This window comes from Humulus lupulus, chromosome 1 (genome assembly GCF_963169125.1).
Source record: "Humulus lupulus chromosome 1, drHumLupu1.1, whole genome shotgun sequence".
Classification (NCBI taxonomy): domain Eukaryota; kingdom Viridiplantae; phylum Streptophyta; class Magnoliopsida; order Rosales; family Cannabaceae; genus Humulus; species Humulus lupulus.
Window position 1 is genome coordinate 306601986 of NC_084793.1, and position 20002 is coordinate 306621987.

At 39.0% G+C, this 20002-nt stretch overlaps 2 non-coding genes across 2 annotated transcripts; one reads left to right on the plus strand and one right to left on the minus strand.

Annotated features, from left to right (window-relative positions):
• Positions 1-601: 601 nt before the first annotated feature.
• LOC133813555 (small nucleolar RNA R71) lies at positions 602-708 on the minus strand. Its single transcript, XR_009884565.1, has one exon. It is a non-coding gene; the product is annotated as a small nucleolar RNA R71 (small nucleolar RNA).
• A 17397-nt stretch (positions 709-18105) lies between these two features.
• On the plus strand, positions 18106-18212 carry LOC133813111 (small nucleolar RNA R71). The gene has a single exon (XR_009884155.1). It is a non-coding gene; the product is annotated as a small nucleolar RNA R71 (small nucleolar RNA).
• Positions 18213-20002: the final 1790 nt, after the last annotated feature.

The window sequence follows — 20002 nt, forward strand, 5'->3', positions numbered from 1 at the left end:
ATCTGTTTAGTTGCTTAATTTGTCTATCTCAGGTGCACTGTGTTATATGCGTAGCAGAAGAGGAGCAGACAATCTTGTTCCTTTGAATCCTGAGATTGAAAAGTCATGCAAGAAAAACAGAAAGAACAAGAGGGAGGCCCAGAAATCTGTGAAGATGGCACAGAATGAAGGGGATGGCAGGAATGCTTTAATTCCTGGAATTGTACAAGGGGGTCAGGCTCAGAACAATGCTGAGAGGAGCCTGAGAGATTATGTACTGCCCACTCTGACGGGAGTACAGAATAGTATACGCCCACCAGCTGTAGAGGCCAACAATTTTGAAATCAAGCCAGCTATTCTACAAATGGTGCAATCCTCTGTGCAATTTAATGGGTTGCCTTCTGAAGATCCTCACACCCATTTGTCTAATTTTCTGGAATTGTGTGGAACCTTAAGATACAATGGGGTGAGTGATGACGCAATTAAGCTTAGGCTTTTCCCATTCTCTCTGAGGGACAGAGCTAAAAGTTGGCTGAACTCGCTGCAACCAAACTCTATTGTCACCTGGCAAGATCTAGCTCAGAAATTTTTGTCAAAATTCTTCCCCCCGTCCAAAGCTGCTAAATTGAGGGGAGAGATCAACAATTTTTGCTAGAATGATGGAGAGTCTTTGTATGAAGCTTGGGAATGGTTTAAGGAACTCTTGAGAAGATGTCCTCATCATGGCATTGAACAGTGGATGCTAGTACATAATTTTTACAATGGTTTATGTCCTACAACCAGAACCATTATTGATGCTGCAGCGGGCGACACTTTTATGAGCAAGAGCGCAACTGGTGCTTATGAGTTGCTAGAGGACATGGCCACAAACAATCATCAGTGGTCTAAGGAAAGATCATCAGGGGCCAGAAAGGTGGTTGGGGTGCATGAGCTGGATGCAATCACTGCTTTAACAGCACAAGTAGCCTCCTTGACGAAACAGTTACAACAGAGCACTGTATCTGCTAATGCGGTTCAGATGGCAGTGAGGTGTGAAATGTGTGGTGGTTCTCATTCTGTCGATCAGTGCCCTATCTGTATGAATAATAACACTCCAATGGATCATGCTCAAGTTCAAGCGGTGGGAAACTTTCAAAGACCACTCAATAATCCATTCTCCAATACTTACAATCCTGGGTGGCGAAATCATCCCAATTTTTCGTGGAAGAATAATCAAGGCCAACAACCTCAGTTTCAGGGCCAATTTCAGAATAACATGCCTCGGCCACCTATGCATCAAGCTTCGTCATCACAATAGCCCAGGCCTCAACAATCAATGAATCAAGCTCAACCTGAGAGGCCTAATGAACTGCAAGCTGCATTGTTGACCCTCACCAATACTCAAACTCAGTTTATGACAGAGACTAGATCTTCTATCAGAAACCTGGAAACACAAGTTGGGCAGTTGGCCAGTATGCTCAATAACAGACCGTAGGGAAATTTGCCTAGTAATACTGAAGTCAACCCCAAGGAGCAAGTTCAGGCAATTACTCTGAGGACTGGGAAGCAAACTAAGCAGCCTAGACCTCCACAGGCAGTGGTTCAGAATAAAGAGATGGGTGAACAGTCTGATTCAGAAAGGGTTACTGAAGATCACCAGCTTTCATAAAAGAGTCCGCCAGTTGTTAATGAGCAGCCAGTTCGAGTTCCCTACCCTCAGAGGCTTAGAAAGACTACACTTGATAAACATTTTTCTAAGTTTCTAGAGGAGTTTAAAAAGCTGCACATAAACATTCCTTTTGCTGAGGCCTTGGAGCAGATGCCCAGCTATGTTAAATTCATGAAGGAGATTATGTCAAAGAAAAGAAGGATGGAGGACTATGAGACTGTAGCACTCACTGAAGAGTGCAGTGCGATATTACAGAGAAAGCTACCCCAAAAGCTGAGAGATCCGGGGAGCTTCACCATACCTTGCACCATTGGAAAATTTGAGCAAACATGCTTTATGTGATCTAGGGGTGAGTATTAATCTGATGCCCTTATCTGTGTTCAGAAGACTTGGTTTGGGGGAGGCAAAACCAACAACTGTCACTTTACAGCTCGCAGACCGATCGTTGACACATCAACGGGGTATTATTGAAGATGTTCTTGTGAAGGTGGATAAGTTCATATTTCCAGCTGACTTTATCGTTCTGGACATGGAGGAGGATACAGATGTACCAATTATTCTCGGTAGGCCATTTCTAGCCACAGGCCAAGCTCTTATTGATGTTCACAAAGGAGAGCTTAAGCTTAGAGTTCAAGGAGATGAGGTGGTCTTTAATGTCTTCAAGTCCATGAAGTATCCGGTGGCTAGTGACAGTTGTTATAGTGTCGATGTGATAGAGAAGGCAGTCTCCAAGAGAAGGATGAGTAGTGATGCCTTAGAGGCAGTATTATTGGGTGATGAGGATCTTGATGATGATGCTGAGATAAGAGATTGTGTAAACTGGATCAACTCTTTCTTGCCATACTGGAATAAGTTTCAAGAATTAGCAGATGCGCGTGATAAACCGCTAACATCCATTCAGCAGCCACCGCAGTTGGAATTAAAGGTCCTCCCAGATCACTTGCAATATGCTTATTTGGGAGAGAATGAAACTTTACCTGTCATTGTGTCAGCTGACCTGTCAAAGATAGAATTGGAGAAACTGTTGAGGGTTTTAAGGGAGCATAAATTGGCCATTGGGTGGACCTTGGCAGATATTAGAGGAATAAACCCATCGACAGTGATGCATAAAATCTTATTGGAGGAGAATAGCAAGCCATCCATAGAGGCCCAGCGAAGACTCAATCCAGCCATGAAGGAAGTAGTACTGGAGCAAATTCTTAAATGGTTGGATGTTGGGGTGATCTACCCAATTTCTGATAGCGCATGGGTGAGCCCTGTGCAAGTGGTACCTAAAAAGGGTGGTATGACAGTGGTGAAAAATGAGAAGAATGAACTCATTCCAACAAGAACTGTAACGGGGTGGAGGATTTGAATAGACTACCGCAAGCTCAACAAGGCAACAAGGAAGGATCATTTTCCTTTGCCTTTCCTTGATCAGATGCTTGACAGATTGGCAGGACATAGCTACTACTATTTCTTGGATGGGTATTCTGGGTATCATCATATCGCTATTGCACCAGAGGATCAAGAGAAAACAACCTTTACATGTCCTTATGGCACATTTGCTTTCAGGAGAATTCCATTTGGACAATGCAATGCCCCTGCAACATTTCAACGGTGCATGATGGCCATATTTTCAGACATGGTAGACCGGTGTATTGAGATATTCATGGATGATTTCTCTGTTTTTGGCTCATCATTTGACCTCTGTTTGGGTAACTTGGAGAACGTGTTGAACCGTTGTGAGAAGGCTAATCTGGTGTTGAATTGGGAGAAATGCCATTTTATGGTGAAAGAGGGGATTGTTCTTGGCCATAAAATTTCAAGTGAGGGAATTGAGGTAGATAGAGCAAAAATTTCTACCATTGAAAAGCTGCCTCCACCAGTTTCAGTCAAAGGTGTTAGAAGTTTTCTTGGTCACGCTGGGTTCTATCGAAGATTCATAAAAGATTTCTCTAAAGTGTCCAAGCCTCTCTCAAATCTGCTTATGAACGAAGTTGTCTTTGATTTTAATGATGAATGTTTGAGGGCTTTCAATTTCTTGAAAGAAAAGCTTATTTCTGCTCCAATTGTGATAGCTTCGAATTGGGAATTGCCTTTGGAGTTGATGTGTGATGCCAGTGACTATGCAGTGGGGGCAGTTTTGGGACAGCGAATTGACAAGGTATTCAGGTCTATTTATTATGCTAGTCGGACTCTAAATGATGCTCAGCTGAATTATGCTACTACAGAAAAAGAGTTGCTAGCTATTGTGTTTGCTTGTGATAAATTTAGACCGTATCTGATTGGTAACAAAGTGATTGTCTACACTGATCACTCTGCCATTAAATACTTGATGTCAAAGAAAGATGCCAAGCCCCGCCTGATTAGATGGATTCTTTTGCTTCAAGAATTTGACATGGAGATTCGTGACAAGAAGGGCAGTGAGAATGTGGTAGCTGATCATCTCTCTAGACTTGAGGTGGAGGAGACTAAAAATAAGAAAGCAGTGCAAATCAATGATCACTTTCCTGATGAGCAGTTGTTTGGGGTAAGTGAGACTTTAGCTGTCCCTTGGTTTGCTGACATAGTGAACTTCTTGGTTGCCAAGGTTATGCCTCCTGAAATGTCAAAGCAGTAATTAAAGAAATTCTTTTCTGAGGTGAAACACTACTATTGGGAAGAACCTATTCTCTATAGGCACTGTGTTGATCAGATTATCAGAAGGTGTGTTCCTGAAGAAGAGATGCAGTCCATTCTTAATCACTGTCATTTGGAGCATCAAGGACGGCGGCCAAGGTATCACAAAGTGGTTTCTATTGGCCTTCATTATTCAAGGATGCCAATGTTTTTGTCAAGGCTTGTGATAGATGTTAGCGAACTGGTAATATCTCGAGGAGAAATGAAATGCCTTTACAAGGGATTCTTGAAGTGGAACTGTTTGATGTATGGGGCATCGATTTCATGGGGCCTTTTCCACCATCTTACAACAATGAATATATTCTATTGGTAGTGGATTATGTATCCAAATGGGTGGAGGCTGCAGCAACTAGAGCCAATGACAGTAAAACTGTGCTTAATTTTTTGCATAAACATATTTTTACTAGATTTGGCACTCCCCGAGCTCTGATTAGTGATGAAGGGAAACACTTTGTGAATAAACAACTTGATGCATTGCTGGCTCGTTATGGAGTATATCATCGAAAAGCTTTGCCTTACCATCCTCAATCTAATGGGCAAGCTGAAGTTTCAAACAGAGAAATCAAAAGCATCCTTGAGAAGACCGTTGACAGTTCGAGGAAAAATTGGTCGAGAAAGTTAGATGATGCGATTTGGGCTTACAGAACTGCATTCAAAACACCAATAGGCATGTCTCCTTACAGGTTGGTGTTTGGTAAAGCGTGTCATCTACCAGTTGAATTGGAGCATAGGGAATTCTGGGCTATGAAAAAGTTGAATTTCGATTGGAGTGCCGCCAGTGAACGAAGGCTGTTGCAACTGAATGAACTTGATGAGTTCAGAAATGAGGCTTATGAGAACGCCAAGATTTATAAAGAGAGAACAAAGGCTTGGCATGACAAGAACTTAATCAGGAAAGAGTTCCAACCAGGGCAGCAGGAACTTCTTTTTAATTCAAGACTGCGACTGTTTCCTGGCAAATTGAAGTCAAGATGGTCAGGGCCATTCACTGTTGTTCAGGTTTTTCCATATGGTTCTGTAGAAGTTCGGGGCAACTCAGGTGATTCCTTTAAAGTCAATGGTCAGAGATTGAAGCCCTACTTGGGTGGTAGTTTTGATCAAGCAAAGTTTATCCTCCTTCTGAAGCCTCTCTGAAGAGGGGTTCAGCGTCTGGCTAAATGACGTTAACGACAGCGCTTGTAGGAGGCACCCTATGTTTTACTTGTTATTTATTTTACTTTTGTATTTGTAAACAATGGATATTTGGTTTATTTTTTTACTTTTAGAATCGTGAAAAACGTAAAAAATAAAAAAAATATAAAAAAAAATCAAAAAAATGGAGAATCCTTAAGGGCCGCGGCATAGCCATATAATGCCGCGGAATTGGGGGTTCCAGAGGCCCACGAATTTTGAAGTCTAGGAGCGGGCCGCGGCATGGCTGAGGAGGGCCGCGGCATTGAAACCCAGTTTTTCCCAGAAAAGAGAGGCGGGCTGCGGCATGCATACCATGATGCCGCGGCATTCTAGGCTGGAAATTTGATGCGGGCCGCGGCATGGTCAAAGTAATGTCGCGGCCCGTGTCCGAAATCTGGGGTAAAAAGCCCTAAATTAGCCATCATTCTCATTCACTTTCACTTTCACAATTTGCCATCCTACTCAAAACCTCCTTTTCTCTCTCAATTCTTGAGACTTTCATCAGCCAAAGAGACAAAAAGAAGAAGTCTTGTGCCATTCAAGTAAGTGTCTCATATCTATTCTAGTGCTTTTGATTGGAGAATAGATTACATTGTGGTTTTGTGGAATGTTTTATGCTTTTCTTGTGAGACATTTAAGGGGTTTGTCAATTGTTTTTCTGGGATTAGTGGTTGGGCTGTTGATTTTGTTACTCAGAAAGTTTTGGGGGAGTGAAACCAAGGGGAAGTTTTACTCAAGTTCTTGGAACCAATTTGGGGGTTTAGATTGTTCTTGTATTGAAAAACAACGGCTCCTAAGAGAAATCCTCCGAGAGGTACCTCCTCAAAGAAAGCCTCCTCATCCCGCACTCAACCACCACCTCCCCTGGTTGATTATGACACGCAATTATTTGTCAATAAGGAAGCAGCTGACTTGTTTAAAAAGATTCATAAGAAATCTGTGGTAAGGGAAAGGGGATTTGAGTTTCATGAGGCACCCTTGGTAGAAAACCCAACTTATGATATCATTAGAGCTGAAATATTGCGAAGTAATTGGGGTTTCTTCTGCGACTCTACCTATGTGGGACCGGCCAACTACTCTCAGATGTTTGAATTCTTTGCCAACTTCCCATATCTTGATGTAGAAAAGAAAAATTTTGTTAGGGGTAAATTGGTGCCTACGAAATCTTATTCATTTAACCAAATACTGGACCTCCCTTCATTGTCTGCACAAGAGGATGAACATTGGCAGTTGGCCCATTTTGATGAGCCAGACTGTGATGCTGTGGCTGTAGTTCTGAGTATGGAAGGTGCGCAGTTCAACTATCATAATGGAAAGCCCAAAGACATGAACAGGTGGCAGCTCAATCCAATTGCGAAGGCATGGGTTTATTTTGTAAGTTCACGTTTATTGTCAACCTCTCATCTGTCTACTGTTGATAGAGAGCGCTACTTGTTGGTTTATGCTATCATGACCAAAATGAAAGTTGATGTGGGTCGAATAATTTGCTACAGCATTCGCAACATCAGCAGATTCAATACTACAGCTGGTGTTGCCCATGGTACTTTCCTCTCGACCCTATGCAACACTTATGAGGTACCAGTCTACCCAAGAGATCTAGTCTGGAGGCCAATGGGGGCAATCAATCAGACTATGTTTACGGCATTCCCTTCGGCTTCTCTTACGCCACCTGCCTCTAGCCAGCATAATAAGCGTAGCCGGGCTGATGAACCAGTGGACATTGATCCAGCTGAGGAGGAGGAAGCAGATGAAGCAGGTCCCAGTAACCCACCTTCGAATTTGGCAATTGGTGGACCTATTGATGAGCACACGCAGCGCACGCATGATCGATTGGATTATCTTATTCAACAAAATCAATACTTAATCCAATCGCATCATGCGCAAAATCAGCACTATAATGACTTCATGGTGCAACAAAATGAGTATGGGCGGGTTCACATAGAGGAGTTGAATGCCTTAGTAACTAGGTGGACTATGAGCTCTGCTGATGAGAATTACTTCACTCCTCCACCACAGTACTCTCCATACCAGTGGCCGCCTCCACCACCTCCTCCGCCATACTGATGTGGCGTCAGGTAAGTTCTCTTCCTTTGTTCTTTTCTTTCTCACATTGGGGACAATGTGCATCTTAAGTTTGGGGGGGGGGGGGGGAGCTTATTTTGCTTTATTTTTGTTTTGTGCATTGTTTAGTTTAGCTTTTAGTCTGTTGTGTTATTTTCTGTGTTGTTTAGTGTAACTGTTAAGCCATCATTCTTGTCTGTTGTTGCTTTGTCTTTGCTTGTGAAAAGGAAATAGAATTCAACTGTGTGCTTGGTTCAATTGTTTTAGAGTTTAATTTAAAAGTTTTGTGGGAAATTTTTAATATGTTTTTCATTATATGTGTTTGACTAGGGTTGGTGGTATGACAATTTGAATTTGATAGATGATGGCTATCGTATACCACACAAATTTAACAATGATTTTTCTTTCAATACTTTCAATTATTTCAGTATAATAGCAAGCACAAGTCGAATCCACGAGGACTATTGTTCAATTTATTATTCAATAATTAACTCTAAAACTTAAAAGAGGATTTTGATTTTAAATGCAAAATTAAATAAAATAAATTAGAAAAAAGAATAAAGATTTGGATCACGGTATTAAGAAACAGTTAAAGGTTAATCTCCACCCTCAACAATCATTCCTAATCACTAATAATAAATATTATTCCAATTTCTCAATTAAACTACTAACCCCGCAGATAACGCTGAAGCAGTCAATTATCCCAGTCTCCCTATTATAAGTAATCAAGGCGAAGCGCTCAATAATTAACTATTTTATCTAAGCAATAAATCTATGAAGCATACAATCTATTTAACTTAGATAAAGCATTAAGTCCTATGGAAACAAGTTAATATAGGCAATAAATTAATTAAGCATATAATTCATTTAACCTAGGTTCTATTTTTCATCACAATCAACAATTCTTTTGACATCACTATCAATTGCAATTTATCACATACACTTAGAATCCTAAACTATTAGGTGAGTAGTAATTCTAAGATGACAATTGAATAATGTAAAACCTTAATTAGTTGGCCACCTAACAAGAAATCACAAAATTCATAGCATTCAATTGGAAAAATAGAAACAATTTAATATTGAGAGAAATTAAAGAATGATATTCATTATCAACAATTAAAAATTCATGTCTTGGGTTTTGAATTAACCCTTAACCTAAGAAGAATCTACTCCATAATAGTAATCATAATCACAAACATAATTATAATTAAAATCAAAGAGATTAAGGGAAGAAAAGAAACTAGATTGATGATCAAAAGTAATGTAGTCTTGTAGTCTTCTCCTCAGCCCTTTCTCAGTCTTCTTCTCTCTTAAAACCGTAATCAAAACTTAATCTAAGATTAACCCTAATAATTATTTATAGTCTCAATTAAATTATAATTAAAAAGAAATAAAAAATCTGAAAACGACGTCGCGAGCCGCGGCCTAGAACAAAAACTGTGCCTAAATCTGTCCCTCAGGCAGCGGCCTGGAAATTTCGTGCAGCGGCCTGACACCATAGGTAGCGGCCTGTCTGGAAGAAAAATTCTGAAATTGCAATTTCCACTTAAAGTGCCGCGGCCTGAGTTTTATGAGCCGCGGCCTATCTCAAAATTCTTCAATTCTTGATCTTAGAAAGCTTCCATGTTGCCACCACTTCCACATTTCAATCCCGAAAGCTTTGAATACTCCTAAAACTTTATTTTAACTACAATTGCCATCAAAATGTCAAATTTATCATCATAAAACGCACGTAGAAAATATGTTGTAGAATCACGAAACTTAGTGAAAACTATTAAAAATGCTATCATAACACCATCCAAGCATAGAAAAACTTAACAAATATTAATACAAAAATGACCTTATCAAATTCCCCCACACTTGAATATTGCTAGTCCCTTAGCAAGACACTAAAATAACAAAACTAAAAATAAAACAAACTAACCTAGACTCACTAAACAACGGTCTTGTCAAAAGCTTGAATGTCTCTGAGAATCATACAAATAAGTAATGCCAAAACAATTCAGATTTTCATATTCATTAGAATTTCAACTCCATATGTAATTTACCATTTGATTTTCAAAAATAATTTACTAAGCACTTAATCACAACACCAACTCAAATGCATCAAATTTAATCCATACTTGCCAAATAATTTTATTTAAAAACAGTCCCTATATACTAAAATGTTTTTCAATGAAAAACATCCACTCCATAGACATTAACCAATCATTCTCCACTAATATAAACACAAAATGATCAAAAATCAAAAGGTCTTTATAGGCTTGTAATGTAAGGCTAAGGTTAAGGGTAGTTGAGAAAGATACATTTAAGCTCAAATCACACCATAGCATACATCAATTTCATTCTTTGAACTTGCCCCAAATTTTCCCATACAAAGCAAGAAGTACCTATTTTTTTCTTCTTTCCATAATAATCTCACTATTTCCCCCACACTTATACTTTTGCAAAATTTGCATATATGCATTTTCTTCCATTGCAAATCATTTTTTTTTCTTTTGTTTTGTTTTTTTTTCTTCATTTTTTTCATAATATTCCAATGAGAGAAATAGAGATCATACACCAATTACAACCAAACAAATAACCCATACATATTCCCTTTTTTTTTCTTTTTTTTTTCAACAAACCATCCCACAACAAACCATCCCACAAGATCAAATCATATATATAACCATGGTGTAATGGGTTACTAAAAGAAATATTTTTCAAGGTAGTATAAGGTTAAAAAATTTGGTTCATAGAAGAAAAGAAATAGTCATCATGGCTCAAACATGGGAAACTAGGGATTATCATATAATAGGTTGGCTTGAACGGCTCAAACGATCCAAAGAACTGCCTTAATCATCTTCCTAATCATGTGTACTTATGATTTCGCCTCAAACAATTGATTAATGATTTCTAGAGTGGTTAGGACTTCAAAAAAAAAATTTCCTTTCAACAAGCATAATTTTTTTTTTTCAACACATTTAAGTGGTGAATTCAATCGTGCATAGAGTGAAAAACAAAATAAATCAAAATAGCAATTCACATAGGAGTCAAGCACACAAATCATACAAAAATTCCTCATTGTCTAACATCACTTTAAACATAATTCAAAGTTTCATCATCGACCAATGCTTTCAACAAGACCAACACTAACAGACACTAAATAAAACGAAAAGAACAGAAAATTAACAAAACAGATCAAAACAAAAAATTTCTTTCCCCCCCACACTTAAACAGTACATTGTCCTCAATGGACTTAGGAAAATAGAAAAGAAAGTGAAAAGAGAAGAAAGAAAAACTCCCTCATAACACATCATTCCTCAGGAATATCCATATCTACTGCTCCAGTGACATCCTCATTATCAGGGGCCTGATATGGCACCATGGGCATGGGAACCAGTGGTGGGTATGGCTGCAACCAAGTAGGAGCAGGTGGATATGTATACATATCAACGTTCAAACGAGCCTGATCCATTCTGTAACAAATATCCTGATAGCTTGCATATTCGACAAACCTCTGGTTGTGATCCAGGATATGCTGAGTATTCGCCTGAATATCAAGTCGACCATAATAAAACTCTTGCTCCAAAGCTTGCAAGCGTTGTTGAGTGGTCCTTCTACTATCGTTCAAAGGAGGAACAGGGGCCAGAACAGAAGATTGGCCTTGATCATTCATTGGAACAACAGTTTTCCCTTTCAATCGATCAAGGGTATTATGATCAATGATGCGCAATGGATGCACCTTGTCTTCAGACTCATCCCAAGGAACACCGGCCTGCTTACATAACGTCGTGATCAAAGAGGGAACATAAAAACCATTCGTCACTTGATTCAAACTCCGGATGATGGAAGCATGAATAATTTGGCCCACATTAATGGTTTTGTTTGTGAGAATTGCATAAAGAAGAATTGCTTCGTGAATATCCACATGACCAAGTTGGGCAGTCGCCATTAATTTTGCCCCCATGAACCGCTGCCAGGCTTTTGTATTACTATCCAGGTACGCAGCTTTGATGTAGCGAGGAGCCCCATTATTATATAAATTCCAAACAGCAATCGGCATTGCAATTTCATCAATAACAGCTTGATGATCAAAGTTATCCTTAACCGCACCATATTCATCACGCTGAAAGTGAGGTAGCTCATAATAGCTATTAATATCAGCTGCTTTGAAGGACACTTTTACACCTCTCACTTTCACCTTGTAATTTTCATGAGCCACAGCGTTGGCATAAAACTCACGAACTATAGGACCAATGCCCGGTTCAGGATGAGCACATAATTTCTCCCAACCCCGAGACTCAATTTGATGCATGAGGAAAGGTTGATCATGGTACATATGAAGATCAAATCCTCGCTCAGGGACCCATGCCTTATCATGAGCAATGGCATTCAAGTAGCTCTCATAGGCCTCCATAGACACAAATTTTAGGGGATCGTATGGAATTGGTGTCGATGAAGAGGCTTGATTCCTATTTGTCTTTGGAGCCATGGCTGTCCAAAAATTAGAAAAATAAAGAACAAGAACCCAACATCATCATTGTTAGTCATTAAAAGATTAAAAGAAAAATACCACAATGGCCAATATTAATCCATACCAAAGTTTAAATGCCCCCAAATCCAAGGTCAAAGTGACACAATGCATCACTCAACTCCTATATAACAATTTCTAACTCATTCCAAGAACACTCATGCACCAACCATATACCCCATTCCTCACAAACTTTTTATCAAACACATAGAGTGCATATAAAAACCATCTCCAACAAATTATATACCATGAAGCAAAATTTCCCAAACAATCAAAATGTCCATGAATTAATAATCAAAGTAATATAAAGGACATAGATTACCAAAATAAACTACCACACAAATATTTCCAAATTACACCACACTTCAATTATTCAAGTAACAAAACAAATAATGTATTTCAAGAAAAACTTACTTGATGAAATTAATGAATGTGAGTGCAAATCTTCTTGGATTATATATATATATAATGTGAAAGAAATGCAGCAAACAAAAGAGAATGTGTGAATTTCGGATTAGTGTGGGGAAATAAAGGTAGAGATGTGTTTATGGAGATATGGGAGAATTAAGATGGGGATGTGTTTATGGAGTAATGGAAACAAGGGGAAATGGAGGAATTGAGAGGGGTTTGTAATGAGAATGATGGGAAAAAGAACAAAGAAGAATGAGGGTTTTTGGTGATAGGTAGAGAAATGATGATATGTAGTTTTTAAAATTATAAAGGGTTGAAAGCGTCTGTAGGCCGCGGCTTGTGAAATGCGTGCCGCGGCCTACACAAACCTGACGCCGTTTTTTCGAAAATTCTTCTCATGTGCCGCGGCTTGTCATATACGTGTCGCGGCCTGAATTGCCCCTGAAGCAATTTTTAGAGAAAAGGGCCGCGGCTTACGAAAGATGAGCCGCGGCCTGCGAGGCGTGTTTGTCTCATAATTGGGTCGTAGGCCGCGGCTTGCGAATGGGGTGTCGCGGCCTACACAACCTCCTGATGCTTCTCCTCCTTTTTCTCATAAAAGGGCCGCGGCCTAGGAAATGTGAGCCGCGACCTACCTTTCCTAACCCCTTTCATCAAATTTTTTTTTTCTTTTCAAAGTTCCTTTCCCTTCTTTTTTTTCAAACTTTTTTCATATTTTTTTTCATATTTTTCTTTCTTTTTTTTTTTCACGATTTTCACGGTTCTAATTACAAAAATTAAACTAAAATTACCTCAACAAAAACAAAAATAAAAACATAATGTTCAATTTAAATAAAGAAAATAATAATGAAAATAAACTAATTTACAAAGTAGCTAAGTTTATCGTCGCTAACTCGACTTAATGCTTCATTCATCAACATATACCGGGTCAATGAGATGAATCACCGCAGCTTGTTCTTCCTCCATCGATTCATAATATGGCTTTAATCTTTGACCATTTACCTTGAATGACTTTCCGGTACTTGAACTTACAACTTCGACCGCTCCATGAGGAAAAACCTTGGTAACAATGAACGGACCTAACCAACGAGACTTCAACTCCCCAGGAAAGAGTTTAAGGCGAGAGTGATACATGAGAACTTTCTGACCTTCCACAAAGCTCTTCCGAAGAATATGTTTGTCATGAAAAGCTTTGGTTTTCTCCTTGTAGATTCTCGAACTCTCATATGCTTCATTGCGTATTTCGTCTAACTCATGCAATTGAAGCATTCTTTGTTGTCCCACAGCAACCATGTCCATGTTACACTTCTTTACAGCCCACCACGCCTTATGCTCTAGCTCAACCGGTAGATGGCAAGGCTTCCCATACACCAACCGATAAGGTGACATACCGATAGGTGTTTTATATGCCGTACGATACGCCCACAAGGCATCATCAAGCCTTGTACTCCAATCTTTCCGGTTTGGATTTACAATTTTCTCAAGAATCAATTTAATTTCACGATTAGAAACCTCCGCTTGCCCGTTGGCTTGTAGATGATAGGCAGCTGTCACCTTGTGAGTTACACTATAGCGTCGAAACAATGCTTCTATACTCTTGTTACAAAAATGAGTGCCTCGATCACTAAGTATAGCCTTAGGTGTACCAAAACACACAAAAATGTTGGAGCGAATGAAATCCACTACTGTTTTTGAATTATCCGTTCTAGTTGCAATCGCTTCCACCCATTTAGACACGTAGTCTACTGCCAATAGAATATATTCATAGCCAAAAGAGGATGGGAACGGTCCCATGAAATCCATACCCCAAACATCGAAGATCTCAAGAATTAAAATAGGAGTTTGAGGCATTTGATCCTTGGCTGTTATGTTACCAACTCGCTGACAACGATCACATGCCTTACAATAAGCATAAGCATCTTTGAAAATTGTGGGCCAATAGAAACCGCTGTCAAATATCTTATGAGTTGTCCTCTTAGGTCCAAAGTGTCCACCACAAGCATAAGCATGAAAAAAAGCAAGGATGGAACGAAATTCAGATTCAGGTACACACCTACGAATGATTTGATTAGTACAATGCTTCCAAAGATAAGGTTCATCCCATATATAGTGGCGAGCATCATGCTTAATTTTGTTCCATCGTGCTTGTGTGAGATTACTTGGTAACTCTTTTGAAGCAAGGTAATTTACAATGTCGGCATACCAAGGAATAACTTCTTGCATGGCGAGAAGTTGTTTATCCGGAAATTTTTCTTCTATGGGCAAATTATCTTCATCCCGAATAAGACGACTCAAGTGATCCGCCACCCTATTCTCAGAACCCTTTTTATCTTTTATCTCCAAATCGAACTCTTGAAGAAGTAGAATCCATCGTATCAGCCGAGGCTTGGCTTCTTTCTTTTCCAATAAATAGCGAAGAGCAGCATGGTCGGTATAAACAATCACTTTTGTTCCAATTAAGTATGACCGAAACTTTTCCAAGGCAAAAATGACCGCCAATAGCTCTTTTTCAGTGGTGGAATAATTAAGTTGAGCATCATTAAGAGTGCGAGAAGCATAATATATAACATGAGGAAGCTTGTCAACTCGCTGCCCAAGAACAGCACCCACAGCATAATCACTTGCATCACACATGAGTTCAAATTGTAGCTCCTAATTCGGTGGCTGAATTATAGGAGCTGTAGTCAGAGACTCTTTTAATAAGTTGAAAGCCACTAAACGTTTTTCATTAAACTCGAACTTTACATCTTTTTGGAGAAGGTTGCATAGTGGTGTGGAAATTTTAGAGAAATCCTTAATAAATCTTCGATAAAACCCAGCATGCCCAAGGAATGATCTCACTTCTTTCACACTAGTCGGAGATGGTAGAGAACGAATTAAATCAATCTTTGCCTTATCGACCTCTATTCCCTTGACTGAAATCACATGACCCAAAACTATACCTTGGTTTACCATAAAATGGCATTTTTCCCAATTAAGTACAAGGTTAGTTTCAATACACCGCTGGAGTACCAAAGTGAGATTATGAAGGCAGCGATCAAATGAGTCACCATAAACACTAAAATCATCCATAAAAACCTCAATGATGTTTTCAATATACTCCGAAAAAATGCTCATCATACATCGCTGAAATGTGGCAGGAGCATTACATAACCCAAACAGCATACGTCGAAAAGCGAATGTACCAAAAGGGAATGTGAAGGTTGTCTTCTCTTGATCTTCAGGAGCTATAACAATCTGATTGTATCCCGAATAACCGTCAAGAAAACAATAATAAGGATGACCCGCTAACCTCTCAAGCATCTGATCAATGAACGGTAATGGAAAGTGATCTTTACGGGTTGCCGCATTTAACTTTCGGTAGTCTATACAAACTCGCCACCCGGTTTGCATTCTTTTTGGTACCAGCTCGTTTTCATCGTTCTTTACCACTGTGATTCCAGACTTCGTTGGCACTACCTGAACAGGACTTACCCATTGACTGTCTGAAATTGGGTAAATAATACCCACACTAAGGAGCTTCAGTATCTCCTTTTTCACCACCTCCATCATAGGTGGATTCAATCTCTGTTGCGCCTCACGTGTTGGTTTGGACCCTTCTTCAAGTAAAATTCGGTGCATGCACATAGAAGGGCTAATCCCCTTAATATCAGCAATAGACCAACCAATGGCTATTTTATATTCATTGAGTACTCTCATTAACTTTTCTTCTTGGACTTGATTGAGATCTCTTGCAATTATAACCGGAAGTGTCTCGTTCTTCCCCAAGTAAACATATTTGAGATGCTCTAGAAGTGGCTTCAATTCAAGTGTAGGGGCTTGAACAATTGATGGCTGCAATTTCTCATTAGAAATCTGCAAATTAAGAAATGCAACCTTCTTAAAAGTCTTGTCAAAACCACTATTGAGTGTGGTTATGACATCCATGATCTCATGAGACAAATCTTCATCGGTCAACACAAGATGCTCTCTCAATGCAACTTCCAAATCTAAAACTCGTTGAGAAAGAATATCTAACACATCAAGAGAGTAAACAGTATGCACATCACTTGGATATCTCATAGCCTCAAAAATATTAAAGCGAATAGTCTCCCCATCAAATTCCATGGTCAACGTACCGTCATGCACATCAATCTTAGTTCTCGCAGGTTTCATGAATGGTCTCCCCAACAAAATTGGAGTGGAGCATGGAATAGATTCATCTTCCATATCAAGAACATAAAAATCAGCCGGAAACACCAATTCATTTACTTGAACTAAAACATCTTCTATTACACCCCTGGGATAAGCATTCGACCTATCAGCAAGTTGAATAATCACCCTTGTTTCTTCAAGTGAACCAAGATTCAATGAAGCATAAATGGAGAATGGCATGACATTGATAGAGGCTCCCAAATCCAACATACAACGCTCAATTCTTTTATTACCAATAGTGCAAGGGATAGTAAAAGTACCAGGATCCTTACACTTTGGTGGAAGTTTCTTTTGAAGAACTGCGGAAACATTCTCCCCCACACTAACTTTTTCATTACCTCTCAACTTACGCTTATTAGTGCACAACTATTTCAAAAACTTGGCATAACGCGGCACTTGTTTAATAGCGTCAAGAAAAGGAATATTCCCTTCGACCTTTCGGAATGTATCAAGAATCTCCCTGTCAACCTCTTCCTTTTTAGTCTTTTTCAGTCTGCTTGGGAATGGAGGTGGAATGACAAAAGTAGGCTTAGGTCTTGGTTGTGTAGGGCTGGTTGGCTTTGGAGGAACATCTTCATTAACTGAGCAATCAACTTGTGGCTTGGATGACAATTTACTGGGCATTGGAGGACTAGGTGGATCATATTGCGTCCCACTTCGCAAAGTTACTGCACTAGCATTCTCCTTGGGATTCATCTCAGGTTGTGAAGGCAATTTATTTGACAGATGAGCCTCCAACCGGTTATATGATGCTGCTAATTATCCCACCTGATTCTCCAAACTTTTGATGGAAGCTTGGGTGGTTTGCTGAAATTGAAGAGTATTTGTAGCAAGTGCATTGATTAAATCCTCAGTAGAAGGTTTGGCACTTGGTGGTGGAGCAGCAGCTTGCAGTGGTTGTGATGGTCTAGGTACATAATTATTTTAAGACCTCTGTTCTAAAGTGAAACCAGGTGGTCTTGCTGATGTTGGTTGTGGAGCAATTTGTTGTTGATTTCCATAACGAAGATTTGGGTGATCACGCCAGCCAGGATTATAAGTTTGTGAAAATGGTTCATAATACATCTAACGTAATTGACCAGGGAAATTTCCTACAGCGTTAACACCCTCAGTTTCTCCCTCCACTAGAGTAGAGCACGTATCAGTAGGGTGCCCCACAGCTTGACAGATTCCACATGGCCGCACCTGTTGGCCTAAAGCTAGTTGTTGGACCACTGCAGTTAATTGAGCCAATTGTTGACCCAGCTGATTAGCATTAGAGGTGCTCACTTCATTAGCTGATTTGGGTGTTGGATCTTGACGAATGCCAAACTATTGTGAGTTAGCAGCCATATTAGAAATCAAGCTCCTGGCTGCAGCAGGAGTCTTATCAACTAGTGCACCCCCACTGGCTGCATCAATCATACTCCTATCCAGTGATTGTAATCCTTCATAAAAGTACTGAATGAGGAGCTGTTCACTTATCTGGTGATGAGGGCAACTAGCACACAACCACTTAAATCTCTCCCAATATTCATACAAAGACTCTCCTGTATACTGCCTTATACCACAGATCTCCTTCCTGATGCTTCCAACTTTAGATGCTGGAAAGTATCGTTCTAGAAACATAGTCTTCATACCATTCCAAGTTTCCACAGTACTAGGTGGAAGATAGTACAACCATTCTTTAGCTGCATCCTTTAGGGAGAAAGGAAAAGCTCGCAGCTTAATTTGTTCCTCAGTCACTGCAGCGGGTTTCATACTAGAACAGACAATATGAAACTCCTTCAAATGTTTATTCGGATCCTCACCAGGCAGCCCATGGAAAGATGGCAATAAGTGGATGAGGCCCGACTTCAGCTCAAAGTTTACATCCAACGGTGGATACTGGATGCATAATGGTTGTTGATCAAGATGTGGCGCTGCCAACTCTTTCAGTGTCCTTTGCTGCGCCATTGTTCTATAGGATCGAACAGAATCGTCAGAATCAGATTCGTTGTCAGACGGTAATGGCACTTTAACAAGATTATCTTGTGGAGCAAGACGTTGAAAGAGCGGATTATCGGTAACAATCCTTGAAGAACGAGAAGCTCACGATGACTCAAGATATTGTTTCAGTCTAGATAACCTTTCTTGAGTATCGTCTTCACCAGACATATACACCTGATAATTCCACAGTAAGAACTAATTAGTCACAAAAAAATAAATGTGAATAATAAAGAGAATTACAATAGTCCCCGGCAACGGCGCCAAAAATTTGATGGCTGTCGTATACCACACAAATTTAACAATGATTTTTCTTTCAATACTTTCAATTATTTCAGTATAATAGCAAGCACAGGTAGAACCCACGAGGACTATTATTCAATTTATTATTCAATAATTAACTCTAAAACTTAAAAGGGGATTTTGATTTTTAATGCAAAATTAAATAACATAAATTAGAAAGAAAAATAAAGATTTGGATCACGGTATTAAGAAATAGTTAAAGGTTAATCTCCACCCTCAACAATCATTCCTAATCACTAATAATAAATATTATTCCAATTTCTCAATTAAACTACTAACCCCGCAGATAACGCTGAAGCAGTCAATTATCCCAGTCTCCCTATTATAAGTAATCAAGGCGAAGCGCTCAATAATTAACTCTTTTATCTAAGCAATAAATCTATGAAGCATACAATCTATTTAACTTAGATAAAGCATTAAGTCCTATGGAAACAAGTTAATCTAGGCAATAAATTAATTAAGCATATAATTCATTTAACCTAGGTTCTATTTTTCATCACAATCAACAATTCTTTTGACATCACTATCAATTGCAATTTATCACATACACTTAGAATCCTAAACTATTAGGTGAGTAGTAATTCTAAGATGACAATTGAATAATGTAAAACCTTAATTAGTTGGCCACCTAACAAGAAATCACAAAATTCATAGCATTCAATTGGAAAAATAGAAACAATTTAATATTGAGAGAAATTAAAGAATGATATTCATTATCAACAATTAAAAATTCATGTCTTGGGTTTTGAATTAACCCTTAACCTAAGAAGAATCTACTCCATAATAGTAATCATAATCACAATCATAATTATAATTAAAATCAAAGAGATTAAGGGAAGAAAAGAAACTAGATTGATGATCAAAAGTAATGTAGTCTTGTAGTCTTCTCCTCAGCCCTTTCTTAGTCTTCTTCTCTCTTAAAACCGTAATCAAAACTTAATCTAAGATTAATCCTAATAATTATTTATAGTCTCAATTAATTTCTAATTAAAAAGAAATAAAAAATCTGAAAACGACGTCGCGAGCCGCGGCCTAGAACAAAAACTGTGCCTAAATCTGTCCTTCAGGCAGCGGCCTGGAAATTTCGTGCA